Source organism: Panthera leo, chromosome B3 (genome assembly GCF_018350215.1).
Source record: "Panthera leo isolate Ple1 chromosome B3, P.leo_Ple1_pat1.1, whole genome shotgun sequence".
Classification (NCBI taxonomy): Eukaryota; Metazoa; Chordata; class Mammalia; order Carnivora; family Felidae; genus Panthera; species Panthera leo.
Genome location: NC_056684.1, coordinates 142,319,954 through 142,345,330, shown reverse-complemented (window position 1 = coordinate 142,345,330; position 25,377 = coordinate 142,319,954). Strand labels below are relative to the sequence as shown.

Below are 25,377 nucleotides of genomic sequence, written 5' to 3'. Positions count from 1 at the left end.
ATGTGAGGAGATGCATGTGTTAGCTTGACGGTAGTAACTATTTCACTATGTACATGTATATCAATATCAAAACATCATATTGTCCAACTCAAATATACATTATTTCTTTTTTTTTATTTTAGTGAGAGAGAGCATGCAAGTGGAGGAGAGGGGCAAAGGGAGGGAAGAGAAAGAGAAAGAGAGAGAGAGGGAGAGAGAGAGAGAGAGAGAAAATCTGAAGCAGTCTCCATGCTCAGCACGGAGCCCAATGTAGAGCTCGATCCCACAACCCTGGGATCATGACCTGAACCGAAATCCAGAGTCAGATGCTCAACCTACTGAGCTCCCCAGACACCCCTACAATTTTTATTTAAAGAAAAGAAGGAAGATTTAAAATCAGCAATCTAAGTTTCTACTTAAAAAACAAAACTAGAAAAAGGACAAATCGAATACAAAGAAGAAAAGAAATAACAATACTTAGAGCAGAAATAGGAAATAGGAATAAGAAATAGGAAATTAACAGAGAAAATCAATGAATCAAAAAAAATTGTTCTTTGAAGAGACAAATAAAATTAATAAGCCTCTAGCCACACCAAAAGGAAAGAGAAAGAAAGAAAGAAAGAAAGAAAGAAAGAAAGAAAGAAAGAGGGAGGAAGGAAGGAAGGAAGGAAGGAAGGAAGGAAGGAAGGAAGGAACGGAAGAAAGAAAGAAAGAGAGAGAAAGAAAGAAAACAAAAGTGAGTGTAAGAGAAAGAGAGGGGACACAACTGAGCAGGGAGAAGGGCAGTCCTTCTTCCCAGGTGACCAGCAAGCACAAGATAGAGAACATGGTGACAAGCACCTGCTACTTAAAAGATGTTTGGGGCAGAAATCACTAACTTTTTGTGGGCTTAACTCTAAGTGGTTTTTCCCAGACACTCTAATGGTGTCTGGGAAAAGTAAAGCAGGAACTTAGGGCAAACATCCTAAACTCAAGTTCTTATCTAAACCAAACTCTGAGGCTCCTGGGTGACTCGGTCGATTAAGCGTCTTAACTCTTGATTTCAACTCAGGTCATGATCTCACGGTTCATGAGTTAAAGCCCCTCATCGGGCTCTGCACTGACCATCCAGAGCCTGCTTGGGATTCTCTCTCTCTCTGTCTCTCTCTGTCTCTCTCTCTCTCTCTCTCTGCCCCTCCCTCCCTGCAAATGCTCAAACTCTGGGTGTGAGCAGGATTATCATACTGTAAAATGCCAAGCGGCAAGTCAGAAAAACAAAAGATTTTTTTCCCTCAAAAGATGTTTTTGTCATCTCATCACATCAATAGATGAGAAAAAGCACATTTGACAAACTATGACACGCATTCATGATTTAAAAGAAACCTCTCAGCAAACTAGGAATAGAAAGTAATTTCCTCAACTTGACAAACAATATCTACAAATAACCTACAGCTAACATACTTAATGGTAAGAAATTAGAAGGCTTCCCACTGAGATGTAAAGCAAAGATGTTCCCTCTCAACACTACTTTACAACATTGTACTGGAAGTTGTAACTTGCAGTACAAGAATAAGAATAAAGAAATAAGAGATATACTATATAAGAATAAGAGTAAGAGAAATAAATAAAAGGTATATTATTAGTGAAGGAAGAAATGAAACTGTGTTTATTGACAGATTACATGGTCATCAATGTAGAAAATATATATATATAAGTCTATCATTTTCTTAGATACCACCAAAGAACAAGCAGGATTTGAAATTAAAAATACAATACGATGCATAGGGGGAAAGTGGGTGATGGGCACTGAGGAGGGCACCTGTTGGGATGGGCACTGGGTGTTGTGTGGAAACCAATTTGACAATAAAAAATAAAAATAAATAAATAAAAATTAATAAAATAAAATAAAAATAAATTTAATAAAATAAAAAATTAAAAAAATACAATACTATTTACAATAGTACCAATAAAATTAAATATGCAGTTATAAACCCAACAAATCATATGAAGGAAAACAGCAAAACTCTGATGAAAGTAATCAAAGAGTAACTAAATAAATGGACAGGAATTCCATGTTCATGGATAGGAAGATTCAGTATTATTGAGATGTCAGTTCTTTCCAATGCAATTTATAGATTCAAAACAATCCCAATCTAAAACAATAAAACTCCTAAAAGTTAACAGGAGAAAATCTAGATGACCTCAGGTTTGGTGATGACTTTTCACCAAAGACACAATACAGGAAAGAAAGAATTGATGAGCTTGACTTCGTTAAAATTAACAGTTTCTGTTCTGCAAATAAACTGTCAAGATAACAAAATACAAACTGCAGACAGAGAAAAAATATTTATAAAAGATACATCTGATAAATGACTTTTATCTAAAACACACAAAGAACCCTTAAAAAAAAAGAGGGGCGCCTCAGAAAAGAGAGGCTCAGTCGGTTAAGCAGCCAACTTCGGCTCAGGTCATGATCTCGCGGTCTGTGAGTTCGAGCCCCGCATCGGGCTCTGTGCTGACAGCTCAGAGCCTGGAGCCTGCTTCGGATTCTGTGTGTGTGTCTCTCCCTCTCTGCCCCTACCCCACTTGCTCTCTCTCCATCTCTCAAAAAAATGAATAAATGTTAAAAAAAATTTAAAAAAAAAAGAAAAAAGAAACAACCTGATTTAAAAATGAGTCAAAGAATGGGAATGCAAGCTGGTGCAGCCACTCTGGAAAACAGTACGGAGATTCCTCAAAAAAAATAAAAATAAAACTACCCTATGACCCAGCAATTGCACTACTAGGCATTTATCCAAGGGATACAGGTGTGCCGTTTCAAAGGGACACACGCACCCCCATGTTTATAGCAGCCCTATCGACAATAGCCAAAGTCTGGAAAGAGCCCAAATGTCCATCAGCAGATGAATGGATAAAGAAGATGTGGTATACACACACAATGGAGTATTACTTGGCAATCAAAAAGAATGACATCTGGCCATTTGCAACTATGTGGATGGAACTGGAGGGTATTATGCCAAGTGAAATTAGTCGGTCAGAGAAAGACAAAACTCATACGACTTCACTCATATGAGGACTTTAAGAGACAAAACCGATGAACATAAGGGAAGGGAAACAAAAATAATATAAAAACAGGGAGGGGGCCAAAACAGAAGAGATTCATAAATATGGAGAACAAACTTAGGGTTACAGGAGGAGTTGTGGGAGGAGGGATGGGCTAAATGGCTAAGGGGCATTAAGGAATCTACTCCTGAAATCACTGTTTCACTGTATGCTAACTAATTTGGCTGTAAATTTTAAAAAAACAAAAAACAAAAACTTAAAAGAAGAAAACAAAAAGATACAAGATTCCAGTTATAACTGTTAGGGTTACAGTGTACAATTCAAGGACTATACCTAATGCTGTTGTGTAATATGTAGGGAAGTTGTTAAGACTAAATGCTAAGAATTCTCTTCATAAGAACAAATTTCTTTTCCTTTCCTTTTTTTAAATAGTATTTCTATGAGAAGATGATTGTTAGCTAAACCTACTATAATCATTTCACAATATATGTTAATTAAACCATCAAAAAAAAAGAAAAAAATGAGTCGAAGAATGTAACAAACACCTCACTAAAGAAGATACATATGAAAAGATTCTCCACGTCATATGTCATCAGGGAAATGCAAATTAAAACAACAATGAGATACCACTACCTACCTATTACAATAGGTGTTTGGCAGTTTCTTTCAAAACTAGACATGTTCTTACCACGTGATCCAGCAATCACACTCCTTAGTATCTACCCAAAGGGGCTGAAAACTAATATCTGCACAAAAACCTGCACATGAATGTTTACAGCAGCCTTATTCATAATTGCCCAAATTTGGAACCACCCAAAATGGCCTCCCGTGGGTAATGGATAAATAAACTGCTATAATCTTCTGCTAGAAGATTATCCAGTGCTAAAAAGAAATGAGAAATGAAAAGACACGGAGGAATCTTAAGGGTATATTCTAAAGTGAGAGAAGACAATATGAAAAGGCTACATAGTAGTGATTCTAATCACACGACATTCTGGAAAAGGCAAAACTATGGAGACGGTAGAAAGATCAGAGGTTGCCAGGGGTGAGAGAGGACAGAGGGGTGAACAGGCAGAGGCCAGGAGATTTTTAGTGAAATAGTCTGCGTGATACCTTCATGTTGGATACATGTCACTGCACATTTGTCCAAAGCCACTGAAATTACAACCAAGAGTGAATTCTAGTCAAACTATGGACTTTGGGTGATAATGATGCATCAGTGTAGGTTCATCAATTGTAACAAATGTACCACCGTGGTGGGGGATGTCAGTTGATGGTGGGAAGGTTATGCACGTGCGGGGGGTTGGGGATTATGGGAAATCTCTGTATGTTCCATCCAATTTTGTCGTGAACCTTGAAACTGCTCTGAACAACAGTCTTTTAAACCCAGCAGTAGCACTGCTAGGAATTTACCCAAGGGATACAGGAGTACTGATGCATAGGGCCACTTGTACCCCAATGTTTATAGCAGCACTCTCAACAATAGCCAAATTATGGAAAGGGCCTAAATGTCCATCAACTGATGAATGGAGAAAGAAATTGTGGTTTATATACACAATGGAGTACTACGTGGCAATGAGAAAGAATGAAGTATGGCCCTTTGGAGCCACGTGGATGGAACTGGAGAGTGTTATGCTGAGTGAAATAAGCCATACAGAGAAAGACAGATACCATATGGTTTCACTCTTATGTGGATCCTGAGAAACTTAACAGAAACCCATGGGGGAGGGGGGGAAAAAAGAGGTTAGAGTGGGAGAGAGCCAAAGCATAAGAGACTCTTAAAAACTGAGAACAAACTGAGGGTTGATGGGGGGGTGGGAGGGAAGGGAGGGTGGGTGATAGGTATTGAGGAGGGCACCTTTTGGGATGAGCACTGGGTGTTGTATGGAAACCAATCTGACAATAAATTTCATATATTGAAAAAAAATAGTCTTTTAAAAAAGGAGGCAACACGTGTGCACGCACACACACGCGCACACACACACACACACACACACGACTAAAACCAAAACAAAAACTCTGCTACCAGAGGACATTTGCCAATGTCCGGAGACATTTTTGATTGCCACAACTGGGAGGGAGGGGTTGATACTGACGTCTAACACAGCCCATGAGGTTACTCCACATTCTACTACATACGGGATCGCCTTCCCAACAATGAATTATCCAGCCCAAAACGTCAGTCATGAAGGGCTGAGAAAATCCTGCTGCACCCTCTTCAAAATAACTGGTTGAGACATGAATGCAACATACATTCACTCACAATATCATCAATAGCTACGAACATGCAAACTGGATTAGAAACTTGTATGGAATTAACAGCTGTTCATATGCTCATTACTCCCAGATATAACCAGCCAGATCCTATTTTCTTGCAAACAGCACCTTGAAGACAATGCAGAACAACACAACGCTGCTTTCCGGTACTTATCTCTCTATGTTCCTGACCCACATAGGTATCAGATTTAGTCAATTTATGTTGGAACTGAGTGCTTCAGAAAATATTAATAATAATATTATACATTCTCATAATTAAGCCACATGTGGCTCTCCTTGTCTTTATTTATAAATTTATTTATTCGTTTATCAATTCACTTCTACCAACACAACCCAGACCTATGAAGCTTCATAACCTAAGAGTAAACTCCCGAATATTACTAACCTCTACTGTAAGCTGATTTATCATATAGGCATTAACTAGGTCTCTGACCTCAGAGTTACAGGGTTTAATCAAAATCATTGATTCAGACACCCCAGGATACTCATCATTGGTCCAAACTTGGCAACATTTCCTCCATTCATTAATACCTTTGTTTATTGATTCCCTCATTAAGTCACTAATAATAACAAAGGCAAGGACGTGAATTTTGACTATAACCTACGACAGTCTCTAGGCTCCTTACCCACAAAGGTAAAAACTAAAATTCTCATTACTGTCGAATAATTCAATCAGCTATAGCATTTGTCCTGTAGATATTAAAATACACTTTTCGTAAAGAACGAACCAGCATAGACACCTTTTTTTAATGGGCTGGAGTCATGAGGTACTCGATTAATCATAAACTTTAGTTGCTATCACATTCTCATTATTGACTCAAAAAGGACACTATTTTTTATTTACTGACTTATTTACTGTCCACCTGTATACTCCCTAACCACATGATTCGCAGCCTCATTATTCTTTTTTAAGGTTCCATATTCACACATGGCTAAGAGTATCCCATGAAGCATTGGTCTAAGATTTACCCTACTTTATACATTCACTGATCCACTCTTAGTTAATTACTCAAAGCATAATTTGATCATCTACTCAGTTTTTTAAAAGAAAAAGAGTAAAACCCACCAGTACTCCAGAACTGAAATACCATGTCATGCCATTGCTGATATCCACTCGTCCAAAGTGGGATTAAGTCTAGATTTCTTCCTCTTCATCTAAAATGGTTTAGTCATTATATTGTTTCATGACACCTCCTCCTCTGCCTTCTTTTAAATAACTGACCAAACTGGGGCGCCTGGGTGGCTCAGTCGGTTGTGCGTCCGACTTCAGCTCAGGTCATGATCTCGCAGCTCGTGAGTTCGAGCCCCGCGTCGGGCTCTGTGCAGACAGCCCAGAGCCTGGAGCCTGTTTCAGATTCTGTGTCTCCCTCTTCTCTCTGTCCCAACCCACTCGCATTCTGTCTCTGTCTCTCTCAAAAATAAATAAACATTAAAAAAATTTTTTTTCATAAAAAAATAAAAAATAAGTAAATAACTGACCAATATAGAACTCATTTGTTCATCGACTTTTAACGATGCATTCAAAGTGAATGCAAGCCAAGACGCTGGATAAGAACATTGACTAATACTAGTATCTGTCCCTACGTCACTGTCCACAGATATAACCTGTTAGAGTCTTCTTTATTTTTTTAAATAATATCATATTCTCAGTATTAGTCCTTGCTTGGCTTTCTTTCCATTAAGCACTTATGTAAGCAATTGTTGGTAATGTCGAGGATTTGCTCCTTTTCTTTTTTTTTAATTTTTTTTAATATTTATTTATTTTTGAGACAGGAGAGCATGAACAGGGGAGGGGCAGAGAAAGAGGGAGACACAAAATCTAAAGCAGCTCCAGGCTCCGAGCTGTCAGCACAGAGCCCGACGCAGGACTCGAACTCACGAACTGTGAGATCATGACCTGAGCTGAGGTCGGACGCTTAACCGACTGAGCCACCCAGGTGCCCCGGATTTGCTCCTTTTCTAAATAGAACTAACAACCAGCTAGCTACCACCAATCTGAAACAACAGGGACTCTCATGGAATAGGATATCTATCCTTTAAGGACAAATGTAAGATAGACTTGATCGATTTAGATTACGAAATTCAATGTCTGGGGAAATAATATAATGATACATTTCACAGACGTTAAGAACTCAAAGCTCAGGAACCGGATCTTAACTCGTCCTAACTTGTGCCGTAAGCCCCTCTCTCACGGAAGAAATAGCTAGATTTCTTTTTCTCAGTGGACCTCAAAGGTACAGAGTTTAATTAAAATCTTTGATTCATACATCTCAGAATCCTCATCATTAATCTACACCGAACATCTTGTTCTTCCTTTATTTACACATTCCTTGTTCCTTCATTCATGGACTCACTCATAACAATATAATCTATTCTCATGAATCAAAAAGCCCAAAAACGACATCCTTGAATATCACTAAGAACCGGCTGTACACCCATTTCCCACAGTGCTAATAAACAAGGGTATTCTTTGCAATATATACGTATGCTGTTTGCATATATAAATTAACCAACATTCTCGCTCCGTATCAGCTTCAATGGTCCACGCCTGGCCCTTTTCCATTTAAAGATGATGCAGTGAGTAACCATGGGAACTTTAATCTTTCTCCACATCTAGAGAGACAACAATTTTGTCCATCTTCTTGTGTGTTTCTCCCTCAAGGAATTCATAGCTTAAATCTTTATCAATGGAGAAGTACTTAAATGCATTGCAACGCAGAAATAAAACACAATGCGAAGCAATCCTAAAACTGAATGAAACGTCCAGCGTCTTTTTAATTGGGTTTTACTAGTCCTGCATCTGATTCATCATAAATCTCAATTCGGGTCTGTGCTGGGCTCATTTGGCTTTATTTTTTAATATGCTCATTGATTACTTTGAAAAATCCAAGCAACACTCACAAACCGCCCTCCCAACCCAAGAATATAAACTCTGCTACTTACGTCAATTTCTTCTGTCCTTACCCCCACAGTTTGCTAAAGCCAAGATCTTTAGCATTAGAGAATGATTACTTCATCTGTGGTGTGTTCGCTTAGTGAAAATGCAGACTTTCAAGAGAAAGAAAGAGTCCATAGTTAGATTTTTTTCTTAAATGGAGGCTAGACTTGCAGTATTAGATCAATCATAAACACGGGTCATTTCAGAAAGAATGTCATCATTGCCGATGAATCGCACTCTTATTTATTGACTTATTTAACTTTTCTTTTTAAGCAGTACAATGAACACCAACATAGGAACCATTATCTATCATAAATATCTGTCTACATACTCCCTATCCATAAATTTAACAACTCAGTGATTACTTTTAATGGACCTCACTTGTACAAAATTGGATGAATGTAAATCTTTGTTTTATGGCATATCCTCACCAATGAAGCACACATTTTTCTGATTTATGTCTACCGATTCATTTACTTATTCGTGTATATAATTAGGCATAAAATAAATCAATTATCTTCCCATTTTTCTAAAGAATTTCTTCATGCAAATTTCTATGTACACCTGAAACTAACATTACACTGTATGTTAACTAACTGGAATTTAAAAAACATTTCTGTGTGTACTTTGTCCAAAATGGAAGGAATTTAGAGTTCTATTTCTTTATCTGGACAACTTTTGCGGATAACGGGAGTAATCATTATCTTTGGTTCATAAAACACATTCCTCGTTGGCCCTTGCTCAGCCTTCTTTTGAATAATTAATCTGCAGGGAAATGCACTCCTTCATTCCCTTATGACAAGATGTCAGTACCAATGAAAACCAAGGCACGGAACAGGAATATTAAGTATCCAGTCTACATGCTCATGGCCGATAGACATAAATGATTACTAAATCATCTTTTGAATTTTTTTAATTAAACTAGCGAATACAGTTATATTAATTGTTAACTCTGGTCACATGACATATCCTCAGTATGGGTTCACATTTGGCCCTCTCTCAATAAGACAATACTTAAGCAATTGTTTATTTATGTAAACATTTTTTTTTGTCCTTCTTAATTAAAACCACCAAACAAAGAATCAAGGCAGCAACATGAACTCTTGGGTACATCTGTCCATACTGTCCTTATGGAAGGGCTCAGAGCTTTGATTTACCTATAGAACCTGATGTTTCAAATATACACTAATAGTCATTTCTGCTTTATTACATAACTTCATAGCTCGTCCACACATGGCCCTCCTTATCTTCATTCATTTACACATTTCCTTATTCATTCATGAATTCACTTCCCTACAAGTTTATTTTATCCCTCTCTCTCTCTCTCTCTTTGATTTTATTTTTATTTTTCTGCAATAGTCCACAGATTTCTAGACGGGGATTAACACAATTCCGTTTACTTGTTTTTTCTATTTTTTTTAAATTTCTTAAGTTTTTATTTAAATTCCAGTATAGTTAACATACAGTGTATTAGTTTCAGGTGTACAATATAGTGAATTCAACACTGCCATACAATACCCAGCGCTCATCACAACAAGTGCCCTCCTTAATCCTCATCACCTATTTCCCCTACCCGTCCCTGCCTCCCCTCTGGTAATCATCAGTTTGCTCTCTATAGTTAATTATGGTTTTGCTACTCTCTCTTTTTTTTCCCCCTATGCTCATTTTTGTTTCTTAAGTTCCACACATGAGTGAAACCCTACGGCATTTGTTTTTCTCTGACCCATTTCGCTTAGCATAGTACACTCTACCTCCACCCCTGTCCTTGCAAACGGCAAGATTTCATTCATTTTGATGGCTGAGTAATATTCCATTGCAGATCTATATCACATCTTCTTTATCTATTCATCAGTCAATGGACACTTGGGCTGCTTCCATAATTTGTCTATCATAGATAGAGCTGCTATAAACATCAGAGTGCCTGTCCTCCTTCAAATCTGTATTTTCGTATCCTTTGGGTAAGTACCTAGTAGTGCAATGGCTGGGTCGTAGGGTAGTTCTATTTTTAACTTTCCGAGGACCCTCCGTGCTGCTCTCCAGAGCGGCTGCACCAGTGTGCATTCCCACCAGCAGTGCAGGAGGGTCTCCCTCTCCCCACATCCCACACAATTCTGGACTCAGACTCAACCCCCACCCCGGGACTCCTCATTGTCCTGAGCTTTGCACTCTTTTCCTTCAGTCCTTTATCCTTTAGGTTTATTGATATGCTCACTGTTCCCACAATAGAATCAATGCACAGAAATCACTGAAGCTCGAAAATAAGATCCTTAAATATCACTAAGATCTATTGATAAGCTCATTTCCCATGGAGCTAATACATTACGTCTCTTTTTGCAGTGGCCTTCAGCGTAGGCCATGTGCTTCCTCTCACTGACTCTTGTGAAGGGATGAATGTTAAAATCCACAGTCGTGTAAGTATCCCCGAAAACGTATGAAACATCTGCCACCTTTTTAAAGGAGTCATCAGTTGCGCAGAATTGAATTACTCCTCATTATCCCTGGTTCATAATCTATTCCTGTCATTGGTAATGTACAGCATTCTTTAACTTTACACTCCTACATAGCTTTTTATTACTTGAAATACTTCAGTGGACAGCCATGAACAAGTTCCCCTAACCAAGTACATAGACTTTGACTGTGACTCACCTCAGAATTTAATGCTCCTTACCCACAGAGCCACAGTCTTCACCATTAGATAGGATTAAATCAACCGTGGCGTCTTCATTCTGAGGTAAAAATCAGGCTTTGGAAATAATGAAAAAAACACACATTTAGGTATGTGTGAAAGACACTAATCGTAGAGTTCTCGATTAAACATAAAACTTGCTTCTTTTCGTTGGCTCAAGAATATCACTACTGTTTACCTACTCCATTCATTTTAAGTTTTTTAAGATTTTATTTTTAAGTCATCTCTCTACCCACCTAGGGCTCGAACTCACAATCCTGAGATCAAGAGACGCATGTTCTGCCGAATGAGCCAGCCAGGCACCCCTAATTTTAATTTTCAACAATAAAATGAACACCACTGAATCCATCGCTCCAATCACAACTAATAACTATGACTCTTACAAACATGTCCGGGTACTTTACCTAGCTAAAATCTACATTACCCTTCTCCATGGATCTTTCTTAAACCGATCGGATAAATTTAAATCCTTGTTTCACGGCATATTTTTAACAGTGGTCCATGGTTGGCTCTACTTAACTTGTTCATCCATTCATTCATTCACTCATTCAATTACTCGTGGAATAATTTCACCTGTTGTTCATTATATAAAGGCACAGACAGTACCTTCACTTATGGTGAGCACGGTATAACATCTACAGATGTCAAATCACTATGTTGTGCGCCTGAAACTAATGTAACATTGTGTGTTAACTGCACTTTGACTTAAAAAAAAAAAAAAAGAAAAAGAAAAGTGAATTAAAATGGGAAGCATCTGTCTGTACATTATACAAACTGGGAAAAGCCTGGCTTTTTATAAATATAGACGCAGTAGTATAAAACAGGATAATCAGAGTCCTTCCTCACTGGTGTATGATTTTCACCTTTTAAATAAAATATGAATCCATTCATTCGGTTATAATAACATGTAATATGTCATTATTATAAGTCACTGGACAATGCTTTAAATAATACTAACAGGAGATCATAAGCTCAGAGCAAACCATCTTGTCATGGGACCACATTCCCATGACTGGTCCATAATCTTTTTTTTTTTCAATTAGATCTTCAATTATTTACCAATGCCAACCAGTTTCCCTTAATAAAATAAATCAGCAACCTGCCATCAATTCATAATGACAACATTCAATCTTGGGCATACTTTCCTATCTGCTCCCTGCTGAACAGAGTAAAGTCTACTTACTTTCCTAGACCTCATTACTTCAGAAATGTTTCAAAACATAGTCTCATCATTAAACAATGTGTGGCTTTCCTTGTCCTCATTCACTCCTTCATTTCTTTCCTGACCAGGCTTCATTTCATGTGTAATTAAAAATATCCCGCATCCTAGGAACACAAAACCTAACAACAGGATCCCTACTCTTCCCTTCTTGCTTTGTAAACACTTTCACCATAGAGGGAATGGCTACATTCCTTCTCGTAATGACATTAGAGCTACAGAGCTTAATCAAAATCTTTAATCCAGACACCCCAGGGTACTCATCATTGATCCAAACTTGGCATTTTTTTTTGCCTTCTTCATTCATATCTTCCTTTCTGGATCATTTTTACATGCATAAATTATAACACGGTCAATAGCCATGCATCACAAATGCCAAGAATAAGATGAATGGTTTTTACCAAGGTAAGTCTATTTGCATTTGTCCCACAAAGCTAATACGCTTGATGTCTCTTTCTTAGTGCACCTCTGGGTCGCACATAGGGATTGACAGCTGTTTCACATCAACATCATATTGATAAGAAGTTTCTGCTCGTCTCTTCACGTATCCTCATTGTAAAGAGGGTGAAATAAACAGCTATGAACCATCGTCTTCCCTCACCACTAGAACGTGTAATTTTCTCCATCGTCCTACATCCCCCTCCCTCAACAAGTAAATAACCTCGAGCTTCAGCAAGGAAGGGATATACTTCTAAATGTACTTTGGTGCCGAACTAAAATGATATATATTATCATGTGGCCCTGAAAATGACTAATCATGAACAGTTCATAACATATTCATATCCTTGGCCAATGCTTGGTGTTCTTTAATTTTATATATATATAAATGTTTTATATTTTACATATTATATATATAAATAATACACATTTACATATTTTGTAACCAATTTTATGTTTATATATTTCATTACATATGTATTTATATATACTTATTACATATAAGTATATTTTATATATGTAATATATTTATTATTATGCTATTATTAATATATTTTAAATTGTGTAAAATAAGTCCTTGGAAATTCATGAACAAACTCGCCAGAGACCAGGGACTGTAACATTTATGTTGGTCTCTATGCTCTTTACCCACAGAGGCAACAACTAAGATCTTCCCCATTAGAGAATTATTCAGTTGGCTGTGGTGCGTTCATGCTGTAAATTAAAAGCCAATTCTAAACAGTCTCTATGAGATGTTTTTAAGTGGACATGAGTTTCACACTGCCAAATTAATAACAAAGCTGGATCATATCACATTCTCATTACTGGTGCAAAGACTCAACTCCCTTCTATTTTATCAGCTTATTTTATTTTCATTCTTTAGCAATGTAGTAAATATCATTGAATCTAAGACTCAACTCAAGAATAAAGCCTGGGTGACTCAGTCAGTTAAGCGCCCAACTCTTGATTTTGGCTCAGGCCACGATCTCACAGTCGTGGGATCGAGCCCCACATCACGGCTAGACATGGAGCCTGCTTGGGATTCTCTCTCTCTCTCTCTCTCTCTCTCTCTCTCTCTCTCTCTCTCCGTCCCTCCCTCTGCCACTCTCCCCAATAAAATAAATAAATATTAAAAAAAGAAAGTTGAGGGGCGCCTCGATGGCTCAGTTGGTTAGGCATCCAACTTCAGCTCAGGTCATGATCTCCCTGTTGGTGGGTTCAAGCCCCACGTCAGGCTCTGTGCTGACAGCTCAGAGCCTGGAGCCTGCTTCCAATTCTGTATCTCCCTCTCTCTCTGCCCCTCCCCCACTTGCACTCTGTCTCTTGAAAATAAATAAATGTGGAAAGGAAAGGAAAGGAAAGGAAAGGAAAGGAAAGGAAAGGAAAGGAAAGGAAAGGAAAGGAAAGGAAAGGAAAGGAAAGGAAATTGAGGCACCTGGGTGGCTCAGTCAGTTAAGCGTCTGACTCTTGGTCTCAGCTCAGGTCATGATCTCACAGTTCATGAGTTCCAGCCCTTCTTCGGGGCTCTGCACTGACAGTACTGAGCCTGCTTGGGATTCTCTCCCTCCGTCTCTGTCTGCCCCTCCCCAACTGTGTTCACACGCTCACGCTCCCTCTTGCTTGCTTGCTCTCTCTCTCTCTCTCTCAAAATAAATAAACTTAAAAAATAAAACAAAAAATTAAAAAATTAAAAGAAGAAAAGAAAATCTTTCTTATAAAAAAAAAAAAAGAAAGAAAAAGAATAAGGCTTATAACTTTTACATGGCAGAGAGAGAGAGGGAGAGAGAGAGAATCCCAAGCAGGGTCCACGTTGTGAGCACAGAGCCCGACACGGGGCTCGAACTCACAAACCATGAGATCATGACCTCAGCCGAAGCCAAGAGGTGGACGCTTAACCAACTGAGCCACCCAGGTGACCCTTCCTTCCTCTTAATGAAACCAACCACCAGCAAACTCCCAGCAATCCAGACTTACATGCCCATGTACATATAGTTGTGTGCACTCTTATGCTTCTGGACCTCCCATGTGTTCTGAAGAGGACAACAGGTCTTACCTATGTATTCTATTGAAACATGGTGTTAAACAAACATATCACGAGTAATACTTGTTTCATGATAGTCACGTGTGATCATGTTTGTCTTCATTCAATGACACATTTATTTATTCGTGCATTCACTGATTCACTTACACCGATACAATCCATACCCAAAAATCACTAAGACCCAAGAACCAGATCCCCAATGGGCTTGAACTTCTGCCCTGGACTCTATTCCCTTAGAGAGAATGACTAGGTCTCTTTTCTTTCCCTTTCTTTCTTTCTTTCTTTCTTTCTTTCTTTCTTTCTTTCTTTCTTTCTTTTTTTTTTTTTTCTTTCTTTCTTTCTTTCTTTCTTTCTCTCTCTCTCTCTTTCTTTCTTTCTTTCTTTTTTTCTTTCTTTCTTTCTTTTGTAAATTCTAGTTCCTCTACAGTTAATACACAGTGTTCTATGGACCTCAGAGTTTAGGGTTTAATCAAAATTCTTGATTCATATACCCCAGAACTACTCATCATTGATCCAAGCTTAACCTTCTTTTTCTTCATTTATTTATGTATATATTGTGTATTGACTGTGTATGCATTACTTACTGATTATTTCCTTCCTGGCCTCACTGGTTTAAAAAAAAAAATTACTTCCTATGAATCACAGAAACCCAGGGACAAGATCTTTGAATATCGCAGAGAGCTGTGTACAAGCTTATTTCCCACAGAGCTACTAAACAAGATCCCTTTTTAATTGGACCTCAGTGCTGCACATATGGATTAATCAATAAACTTGCCATCCATCCCACGCATTTCACTACTCTCTGCTTGCTCGTCTTTCGCTTACGCTCTTCGTATTTTGAAACTAGTGCCCTGAGCCTACCTTTTGACTCCAGAACTAGAATGCGGACCATACTTTCTAGCTTCCCAGGTGCTCCTTCCTCAAAGACGTAACAACCTAGATAGCTATCAATAGAGAATGTTCTTAAAACGGGGTGCAAAAATAAAACAGAATATTAAAGCCGCTGTGAAAGTCAACGCAAAACCCTCAAACTTTGTTTTCAGTGGATCTCAATTATACTGAAGTGGGCTAATCTTTTTTTTTTCTTTAACATGAAATTTATTGTCATATTGTTTTTCATGCAACACACAGTGCTCATCCCAACAGGTGTCCTCCTCCATACCCATCACCCGCCCTCCCCTCCCTCCCACCCCCCATCAACCCTCAGTTTATTCTCAGTTTTTGAGAGTCTCTTATGTTTTGGCTCCCTCCCTCTCTAACCTTTTTTTTTTCCTTCCCTTCCCCATGGTCTTAAGATTGTCAGGATCCACATAAGAGTGAAAACATATGGTATCTGTCTTTCTCTGTATGACTTATTTCACTTAGCATCACACTCTCCAGTTCCATCTGAAGTGGGCTAATCTTTTTTTTTTTTACATTTCTTTCATTAGTTTTCTTTATTTTGAGAGGCAGAGAGAGAGAGAGAGAGAGAGAGAGAGCACGTGTGGGGGAGGGGCAGAGAGAGAGGAGACACAGAATCGAAAGCAGGCTCCAGGCTCTGAGCCGTCAGCACAGAGCCCGATGTGGGGCCCAGACTCACAAACCGTGAGATCATGACCTGAGCCAAAGTCGGACGCTCAACCGACTGAGCCACCCAGGTGCCCCTGAAGTGGGCTACTCTTAATCCATGGTTCATACACATTCCCAGTCGTGTTCCACGTGTGGTGTGCTTTGATTGCATTTATGTGTCCACAGGCCATTGCTCCTCTGAAACAATCCCATGGACCACAGGAATTCCCTCCAAACCAAGAACACAAACTCTGTCACTTACATGAGTCCCTTTGCCCCTTATCCATAAAAGTGACAGCCAAGATCTTCATCACGGGATAGTGGATAAATCAGCCTGGGTATGCTGACTCTGCAGAGTAACAAGCAGATTTTAGAAAATGGAAGAAGCAGTATGGATTTAGATTTTTTTCAAGACATCTCAGTCCTACTGTAGTAGATGGATCATAAATCCCTTTTTTACCATATTCCGATTAGCCCACAAATGGCCCTCTTACTTCCTGACTTCTTTAAGTTTTGTGTTTTTTTTTTAATTTTTTTTTTCAACGTTTTTTATTTATTTTGGGGACAGAGAGAGACAGAGCATGAACGGGGGAGGGGCAGAGAGAGAGGGAGACACAGAATCGGAAACAGGCTCCAGGCTCCGAGCCATCAGCCCAGAGCCTGACGCGGGGCTCGAATTCACGGACCGCGAGATCGTGACCTGGCTGAAGTCGGACGCTTAACCGACTGCGCCACCCAGGCGCCCCTGACTTCTTTAAGTTTTTAATGTTTATTTATTTTTTGAGAGAGAGAGACACACACATAAGTGTGAACAGGGGAGGAGCAAAGAGAGAGAGAGAGAGAGACAGAATCCAAAGCAGCTCCAGGCTCTGAGCTGTCAACACAGAGCCCAACACGGGGCTCGAACCCACGAACTGTGAGATCATGACCTGAGCCTAAGTCAGATGCTTAACCGACTGAGCCCCCCAGGCACCCCTTACTGACCTCTTTAATTATAATGCATGTAATACAATGACAACTGCTAAACCGACAACCTAGTGGAAGAATTCAGAACGACACCTGTTCCACATTCAGAACTATACCTGTTCCATATTCTGTCTGTTAAACCCCAATCGCATAGGTCCTAGTCTAAACTGCCTTTTTTTATGGTTCTTCCTTGATAAGAATTTTATAAATTTATATCTTCATTTCTTGACATATTTTCATCAATGATCCGTGCCTGGCCTTACTTTATAAATTTATTCTGTTTTTTTTTAATTTATTTACTCATGTAAAAATTTGTTCTCTTTTTTTTTTCAAAAAAATGCAAAATGGTCTAAATATGAAAAGTAATCAGCTCTACACCCTTTACCCAAAGTGAGCAGAGCCTCAAAGAAACCCCTTTTACTTATATGGATACTGACGGGTAGAACAAAGGTAATAATTATCTTCTTGTAATAACGTATTATCCTCACTGATACATGTTTGCCCTCTTTTAAATAATCTCTTCCTTGGCTCACTCATAACAGTATCCTCGATACTCTGTGAAACTACATCCCTGGACATACCTAAATAATACTAACATCTTCCCATAAACTCTATACCCGCAGAAAAACAATTAAATGGGTCGTTTTCAAAAATGATACTGATTGAGGGGCTCCTGGGTGGCTCAGTCGGTTAAGCGTCCGACTTCAGCTCAGGTCACGATCTCGCAGTCCGTGAGTTCGAGCCCCGCGTCGGGCTCTGGGCTGATGGCTCAGAGCCTGGAGCCTGCTTCGGATTCTGTGTCTCCCTCTCTCTCTGCCCCTCCCCTGTTCATGCTCTGTCTCTCTCTGTCTCAAAAATAAATAAAAACGTTAAAAAAAATTAAAAAAAAATGATACTGATTGAGAATAACTCATCTAACCCTATCTCTCATTGGCCCATGCTCGATCTTCTTTAAGTACATCTGTAATCAATCATTTATTATGTTTCCCTTCCCCCCCTTTTCTTAATAAAATTTGTAATAAAATTAACAACCACCAACCCAGAAGCAATACTTATACCTGCCTACATATTCCTGATGAAACGTGGTTAAAAAAAAAGTCTTAGACTCTTAACCTACTGGAACTCAGCTCCTCAGAAATGTTTTTAATAATAATTTATTTCTCATTAGATACTCTCATAATTGGTAAAGACCTAGCCCTCGTTGTCTTTGTTCATAGATACATTTCTTTACGTACTGAAACAATGAGTCACTAATAAAAAGACCCTTACCCAAGGTGTACAAAGCCACAAGCAAGACACCTATGTTCCTGATTTCTGCCCCGGTTCATGTCCCACCAAGGAAAGAAATTAGGTTTGTTTTTATGATAGACCTCAGAGTTATAGGGTTTAATCAAAATCCTTGGTTCAGACACCCCAGGGTACTCATCATTGGTCTAGGCTTGGGACTTTTTCATTTACTCATTTACACATTTGTTTATTCATCCATTCATTCATTCATTGACTAAAAATCACTTGTTCATATTCATAAATCACAGCAAAGCAAGAATAAGATGTAAGAATATTACTAATGTCTGTCTTTTGTCTAATTTCCCCCAGAGCTAATCCCCCAGATCTCTTTCTACAGTGGACTTACTGTCGCATGTACAGATCAGTCATTCTTTCTGCAAACCCACATTCATCATAACCCTGCGTGGTCCTCCTTTTCTTTAGTTTGTTCAAATTTTAAAATACAGAACAAAGAAAATCCAGGACCATCTCATTTTACTTTACCAGTAATTTTCCATCTTTACTTGTGTATCTCTCTCAACATGTTAGAAACCCAAATCTCTGGGGCACCTGGGTGGCTCACTCGGCTGAGCGTCCAACTCTTGAGTTCAGCTCAGGTCATGATCTCACAGTCAGTCGTGAGATAGAGCCCAGCATCGGGCTCTACACTGAGAGTGCAGAGCCTGCTTGGGGTTCTCTCTCTCCTCTCTCTCTCTCTCTTTCTCTCTGCCCCTCCCCCGCTCACACACACACGCCTGTGTGCTCTCTCTCTCTCTCAAAATAAATAAACTTTTAAAAAAAAGAAAAGAAACTCAAATCTTGATCAATGGTGGAATGCGTAAATCAGGAACGGCAGAATATAAAATGAAATATTACAGACATGTAAAGTGAATGAAGTGCCTCCTTTCACCTTTTTTTAAAAAGGACCTTGCTTAATACCCATCAATGTTAACAAACGAAAATTTAAGTTAAAAAATAATAAACAAACAAACAAAAAAGGACCTTGTGTGTTCCAAGTTAGATTAATATGAAATTTTGTTTCATGGCACATTTCACAAGAGCTCATTCTTAAGCCTCTTTACGTATTTGTCTATTTGCTTATTTATTATTTAATTTGATTAGTTATGGATTAACTCATGATTTATCTATCTTTGAGAAGATAATTAACAAGAGTAAATCTACCTGCAGCCCAAAGTGAAATAATATGACATGAATCTATCTGTCAACCTGAAATAAATAGGTTGGAGCCTAGACTTTTTGTTTTTTATATGGACACTGGTAACAAAGACTGTATTTATCCTAACCCTCGCTTTATGAGTTATGTCCATCACCGGTCTATGATTTGTCCCCTTTTAATTAACCGAACATGTCATAAACATACTCATTCATTCCCTTACAATCCCTAGCTTGGAATCTAAAGAAACTGGTCAAAAACTCTCAATAAAAGTAGTATCTGTCCACTTGTTCATTACCTACAGAGGCAACCAACCAGACCTTTGTTGTCATTTAATGCACTCAATAAATAAACTGGATTAATCATAATTCTTAGCATGTGACATAATTTCAACATCAGTCTTCTTCAATTGTCTTATGTATTTCTCTTCTGTATTTCTTCTTTATTTCTCACATCCCTTTTTAACAAACAGACATCAGTGCTTTCTTTTCTTAATGGACTTCAGTATGTCAAAAACATATTAATAATAATTCTTGGTCCGTGTTACACACTCATCATCGGTCCATACTTGGCCTCTCTTTTCGTTCATTTATACATTTATTTAAATGATTTACTCATTGACTCACTTACACAATAATAACATAATCAATACCCACAAGCCTCAAAAGTCTAAGATTAAGACCCTGCAATCTCTCTAACCTCTGATGACAGGCTCATTTCCCACAAAACTGAGACCAGGCGTTTATTTCAGTGGATTCCATTGGTGCCCATCTGCATTAACCAACACCTTTGCTCACAATGCTGGGCTCACTCAGCACTTACCATGTTTCAGTCTCTTCTATCTAGTTATTTACTCAGCTACTTGTTCCTTGCAGGTCATTTTCCTTAAAAACAAAAACGAAACACAGCAGGACACCAACAACCCAATACAACAGCACTGATTAGTACACACATCTATTCATATGTTCATTAACCACGGGGATTAACCCCTGCACATTGTTTTTACGGTTCCGGTGCATCATAAAAAATTTTAAAATAATGCTCACTTCAATACATTAATAGTAAGTGTGTGCTTTTCCCTGTTTTTCCCTTTTGTCAATTTACTTTCCACTGATCCATTAACTGACCAATAATAAATCAATATCTGTGGATCAGAAAAACAAAGGAAAAGATCCTTGACTATTGCTATCATTGGAGCATAGTAGTGCCGGCCAATAAAACATAATGCAAGCCACCCATAAACTTTTCAGTTTTCTAGAATCTGTATTTTAGGGGTGCCTGGGTGGCTCAGTTGGTTAAGCGACCAACTCTTGATCTTGGCTCAGGTCACGATCTCACAGTTCATGCGTTCGAGCACCGCATCAGGCTGTGAAAGGCACAGAGCGTACTTGGGATTCCGTCTCTCCCTCTCTCTGCCCTTCCCCATCTCTCTCTGTCTCTCTCTGTCTCTCTGTCTCTCTCTCTCTCTCAAATAAAAAAATTAAAATAAAATAGTAGAATCTACATCTTTTACATTTTTAAAAGTAAAAAGAAACAGATGAAATCAGTTATAATTGTATGTTTAACCCAAATTTATTTAAACTTAAAATGCTATCATTTCAACATGTAATCTATATGGGTGCCTGGGTGGCTCAGCTGGTTGGGTATCTGACTTCCAACTCAGGTCATGATCTCACAGTTTGTGAGTTTGAGCCCCGCATCGGGCTCTGTGCTGACGGCTCAGAGCCTGGAGCCTGCTGCGGATTCTGTGTCTCCCTCTCTCTCTCTGCCCCTCCCCTGTTCGTGTTCTCTCTCTCAAAAACAAAAAAAGATTTAAAAATTTAAAAATAAAACGTGTAATCTATATAAACACATTTTAATGACATGTTTTACATTTTTTGGAGTGCATCTTCTAAATTTGGTATGTATTTTCAAAATAGATCAACATCTCAATTCAGACTATCCACATTCTAGGTGCTTGGGAGCCACCTGTGGCTAGTGGCCGCTCTATTGGATGGCACATGTCCATAGGCTAATTTCCCACAGAAATAATATGCTATATATCTCTCTATAAAGGTCAACAGCAGATGAGTCTATCAACATGCTTTCTACATACCAATCCCACATTCATTACTGGCCTGTTCATACCTCTTTGTTTTAATTCATTTGTATTTCAAAGATAACACAATGAACTATTATGAATCCACCATCGTTCAGAATAGAAAACTGATAATATTTGTCCATCTCTCCAGGGCCATCCTCTCAACCAGTTAACGGCATAGAGTTTTTATATCAATAGGGGAATGTTTAAATCAACAGTGGTACAATATTTAATCCCGAAACATTAAAATACCAATAACACAAGGAAAGGCTTTAGCATATTTTTAACGGAATTAAGTCGTATTGAATTGGATTTCCCGTGATCTTTGGTTCATAGCACACTTATCATTGGTTCACGCATGGCCTCCCGTATTACCAACATATGAAATTATCTGTTTCTTTTAAGTAATACAGTCAACATCCATGAGCAAACCATTCCAACCAAGAGCAAGAACTGTCACTTACATCAGCCTCCAGGCTCCTTACCCACAGAGGCGAGCTGTGTATCATTCCAGATGACAGATCAGCTCTAGTGCATTCTTTCTGTAGAACAGAAACCAAGTATTAAAAAAAATGAAAGGTATTAGATTTAAAACTTTGTAAACTAATGTTAATTGTGAAATCCCAGATTAGCTACAATCCATGGCTTGTACCACATTCTCAGTATTGGTCCATGCTTGGCCCTCCTTCTCATCATTGGCCCAAAAACAGCACTCTATTTTTAATTGACTTGACCAATTAATGGTTCTCAATTGTTATTCTGGGGAATACCATAGAATTGATCACCTAAAATAAGAGTGATGACCATGACCAAAAATAAATAAATAAACAAAAAAACCCCACTACTTCCAAATTTGATGGACAAAAAAAGAAGGAAAAAAAAAAAAAAAAGAATGATGGCTATTACCAACATCTGTCTTTATTCTTCTTTTCCTATAAAGTGACGGCCACAGGTAGGGAGACCTCACATCATTTCCCCGGTAGGGTTCCACACTTCTCTGTCTCCTATTCTCTTCCTTTCCAACAGGGAAGTATGGAGGTGTTTCCAACACAACCTGTTTACCCCATGAAGACAGAGATCCCATCTCTAGAAGTTTCCGCATGAGGAGAGTCACATCCAAACCAGAAGTGAATCATGATGGTCTGGACTTTGAACTGAAGCACCGACTGCACAGAATCTGAATAATCTTAATTCTGGGATAATGAGATATTATTGTCATAGGTCCATGTTTTCCATCTCTGGTTTTATTCCTTAATCTGTTCATCCATTCATTTACTTATTTATGAACACCCTCAAAAACTTTCCAGCCAAAGATTTAAGAACATCAACTGTTACTTACGTTTCTTAATGTACCTTATCTATCCAAATAAGATTCAAAATTCTCATAAATATTGCATGATTAAATGAACTATGGCAGGCCCATTTCGTGCAAGAGAAAGCAACCGTTTAAAAAATGAACACCCTGGCTCATTTTCAATGGCTTTCACCTGTATAGAATTAAAATAATCAGCCTTAGTTTATGAAACATTATCCTCATTCATCTACACTTGGCCCTTTTTAATTTAAGCCTTTAAAAAATCACAAAACAATACTTACGAATCTTACCCAACAAATAGAAAACTACAAATATCTATGCCTCTACGAGCATCGCTTTCACCGAGTAAACACCCCAAATGTATCCAGACGGAAGTGTCTATATAAACCATAATGTATGCATTAATAGTAAAATGCTATTAAGTTAGGTAAAATAGCATAGATTTTTTTGTTTCAATGTCCTTCAGATCTGTATGATTATGTAATCATATCACAAATCTTGTCTTCATTAGTCCACTCTTAATCCTTTCCTATTTTATTTAGGCATGCATTCATTTATTTTTAATAAATCAATAAACACACACGAACTCACCCCTCGACCCAAGATTAATAAGAAAAGGCAACAATTCTATTTATATAAAGAGATATACATGTTCCGTACACATATACACATCTCTACAATTAATGTACACGAATATAACTGTTTCTTTTTACAGACGGCAATGATTTACGCCAAATGAGATCCATCACGTTGGTTCCTGACAGTCTCCCCGTTGGTCCATGCTTGGCCATCTTGGATTTTATTTGTGCCTATTCACGTTTAATAATACAGACACATCCATCAGCCAACCACCCAGCTTACAACAATAACACGAACCATCACTCATGTCGGTTGATCCATGGTTCACTTGCCAGAGAGGTCACAGCCAAGATCTCGATCAACAGAGCGTCAATAGACCCACTCTGGGGCCTCTGTTCTGTGGAACACAAGACAGTTATTAAAAAGGATGAAACAACCCAGGTATTTTTTAATGGTCGTCAGGTGAGCAGCACAGGACTAAATCACAGTTTGGTTCATGACACAGGATCACCATTGGCCTAAGCGTAGTTCTCATTGTACACATCTTCTTATTTAACAATTTTATAAGACACATGCAAGACCTAATCAAAAAAAAAAAAAAAAAAAAAAAAAATGACGCCCATTACGAGTATCTGTCTCTATGCTCTTACCCACAAAGGAACCAGCCCAGATCTTCTTCCTAATGGACTCAGATATGCAGAGTTGAAGTAATAACAATCTTTGATTCCAGGTATAATCGCTTCATTGTTTCCTACTTATCCCTTTTACTGTTTTTAGTTATTTTTTAAAATACAATAAACACATCAGGTCAGCACTAATGCAGAACCAAAACAGCGATCCGTACTTATGTTAGTACTTATATACCAATGCTTCTTATCCACAGAGGTAAGAACTTTGTTTTCGTTTTATGGTTTTAAGTGGTCCACAATTATACCTAAGTGGATTCATCTGAATCCATAATTCATAAAACATTATCTTTGGTGGTTCATGATCAGCCCTCTTTCATTCTGTCATTTCTTTTATTTACTCATCTAATTCATATTTAACTATACAACGAACACACTTGAATCCACCATTTAGCTCAAGACCAATGACTGGTCTATAGGACGATTGATACACTTCCTACCACCATCCCAACACCTTTGTATTTACTGGGCTTTGTCTCTGTTTTGCTTTGTTTTGTTTTGCTTTTTAATAACTACCATTGGCTAGAACAGATTACTCATAACCCTTGTTTAAAAACACATCCTCGTCATTGGCCCATGCTTGGACCTCTTTAATTTTATTTATGCATTCATTCATTTTTAACTATTCAGTAAAACCAATTAAGCCCCACCTACAACCATCCAGTTTCCTTCCCCACAAAGATCTTTCCTCTCTGGTGAAAAATCCCAGTGCGCCCATTCTATGGAACACAAAACCCCATTCAAAGGAAGAAACTAGCCTAGACGTTTCTTGTTTGTTAATGTCAAGTTAGCAGACCTAGATTCATCATAATCTTTTGTCCGACATTCTCACAATTGCCATATTCAAGGTCTTCATTATGTTATTTATTCTTTTATTATTTTAATAATAAAATTAATAACCACAAACCACTCCAATCTCTTTTTGCGTCCCTCGGTCGTGGAGAATTAATCACGATCCTTGGTTCAGGGTTGCTTCTGGCCATTGCCCCAGGGCGGTTCGTCCCCCTCTCATTTCACTGATTCTTGAAACCCATAAACAACCACATGGCCCCCACCTCCAATGCCCCCACTCTTAGCCCCTTGCTGCCCTCTGCCTTCAATGGTCACTCCCAAGCCTCCTGAGTGCCCTCCCCTCCCCCTTTC

General features: G+C 38.4%; 5 non-coding genes across 5 annotated transcripts; all 5 read right to left on the bottom strand.

The window, feature by feature from the left end:
* Nucleotides 1-5,725: 5,725 nt before the first annotated feature.
* Nucleotides 5,726-5,797, bottom strand: LOC122223432. Its single transcript, XR_006204306.1, has one exon. It is a non-coding gene; the product is annotated as a small nucleolar RNA SNORD113/SNORD114 family (small nucleolar RNA).
* A 1,722-nt stretch (nucleotides 5,798-7,519) lies between these two features.
* LOC122223445 lies at nucleotides 7,520-7,591 on the bottom strand. Its single transcript, XR_006204317.1, has one exon. It is a non-coding gene; the product is annotated as a small nucleolar RNA SNORD113/SNORD114 family (small nucleolar RNA).
* A 4,752-nt stretch (nucleotides 7,592-12,343) lies between these two features.
* LOC122223447 lies at nucleotides 12,344-12,415 on the bottom strand. Its single transcript, XR_006204318.1, has one exon. It is a non-coding gene; the product is annotated as a small nucleolar RNA SNORD113/SNORD114 family (small nucleolar RNA).
* A 2,649-nt stretch (nucleotides 12,416-15,064) lies between these two features.
* Nucleotides 15,065-15,136, bottom strand: LOC122223434. The gene has a single exon (XR_006204308.1). It is a non-coding gene; the product is annotated as a small nucleolar RNA SNORD113/SNORD114 family (small nucleolar RNA).
* A 3,362-nt stretch (nucleotides 15,137-18,498) lies between these two features.
* Nucleotides 18,499-18,570, bottom strand: LOC122223438. Its single transcript, XR_006204312.1, has one exon. It is a non-coding gene; the product is annotated as a small nucleolar RNA SNORD113/SNORD114 family (small nucleolar RNA).
* Between the last annotated feature and the right edge of the window lie 6,807 nt (nucleotides 18,571-25,377).